Below are 1,445 nucleotides of genomic sequence, written 5' to 3'. Positions count from 1 at the left end.
CTCTTAGCCATCCTTTGTATCTACTCTCTGCACAAACAGCTTAAACTAACTTCCTCTGGCACCATTTCTATCTACTCTCTTCTTCGAAAACAGCTTAAGCTCTATTTGTCTAACTTTCTCTCAGCAACCTCTTTGCAGCCCAGGTATGCTGCACAGATTTCCTTTTTTTGTTTTTAAATAAGCCCACCTTATTTTAAGGTGTAGGCTTAGGGTACCTCTTTTTTTTTTTTTTTTAATATGCAACGCTTCACGAATTTGCATGTCATCCTTGCGCAGGGGCCATGCTAATCTTCTCTGTATCGTTCCAATTTTAGTATATGTGCTGCCGAAGCGAGCACTTAGGGCACCTCTTTATGAAGTTTTGCCCATTTGGCATTAGGCAAACAACAGGCAGGAGCAGTTACAGCAGCTTCGAGCGGAGAACCAAGAGCCAGAGTTCCTGGCAGTGAGTGACCAGAAGGATGCCACCAGAGAGGCAGAGAGCTGAACAGGCAGCCTGAGAGTGAGAGCACAGGCTGCTGTGGTAGCTGTGTGAAAGATAAAGCCTCCAGAGAAAGGTGCCCACAGGGTATATACCAGGAAGGCCAGGGAACAGGTGCCTTTGAGTTTGAGTGTGTTCTGGGGACACTAGGTTCCCTGAAGAGTCCAGGCAGCATCCCCAAGGGCAAAACCGCAGCAGAGGTGGTGCAGGGCACCTGGGGCAAGTTGCCAGCTGACAGTATGCCTATGACGGGTGGGATGAGCCTTGGCATGAAGAGAGCAGCAGATATTTTTAAATCCTTGCAATGAAAAGAGCAGGGTCTAAGTCCCTAGAGGCAGCTGCAATGGCAGTGCTGGGGGTGCTGAGGTGAGGCATTCCCGTACTCCAATCTGAATAGCTGAGACATGCTGGAACTCACGCCAGCCTGGGCTTCCAGCAGCAGAGTGTAGTAGAGCCTTGTGACTGGGATGTTCAGCCATGCAAACAGGGCAGCCAAGGGAGGAGAGTCCCCCAGGAAAGCCGGTCAGGAAGTAGGGTGCAACAGCCATGATTGGCCACAGCTGGGTTTCCTCCCAGACCCAGATTGCTTAATGAGAGCTGTAGCTCATAGCAGCAGGGAGGAACCCTGAGCCCCTGGGATGAGAAGCCCTAGAAAGCCCTCAGCCCCAGGTCTGGGAGTGTAAAAAAGCCAAGCATCTTCTGTTTGCTAGCTGTGCAGAGAGCTTTTTCTAAAGGTCTGTGCAGTGGCTCAGCTGTGTGAAGGTGATGCAACTTTCACTCTGAAGCAGCCAGAGTTCCTCTAATAAGACTGCCCTAAGATGCTGCTGTAACTGAGAAAGAAACTTTCAGATGCTTGTTTGAAAATAATTGTTGCATTCAGGGAAACTACAAAAAGGTTTTGGTTATGGGTTTCTTTGTATTTGGAACTTTCAGACTGGTATCAGAAAGTTTTCAATGGAACTGT

General features: G+C 48.7%; 1 non-coding gene across 1 annotated transcript; it reads right to left on the bottom strand.

Annotated features, from left to right (window-relative positions):
* Window positions 1-231: 231 nt before the first annotated feature.
* LOC121821084 (U6 spliceosomal RNA) lies at window positions 232-338 on the bottom strand. The gene has a single exon (XR_006061772.1). It is a non-coding gene; the product is annotated as a U6 spliceosomal RNA (small nuclear RNA).
* Window positions 339-1,445: the final 1,107 nt, after the last annotated feature.

This window comes from Peromyscus maniculatus, chromosome 10 (genome assembly GCF_049852395.1).
Source record: "Peromyscus maniculatus bairdii isolate BWxNUB_F1_BW_parent chromosome 10, HU_Pman_BW_mat_3.1, whole genome shotgun sequence".
Lineage (NCBI taxonomy): Eukaryota > Metazoa > Chordata > Mammalia > Rodentia > Cricetidae > Peromyscus > Peromyscus maniculatus.
Note: the sequence above shows the minus strand (reverse complement) of the source record. Positions and strands in the feature narration are given on the sequence as shown.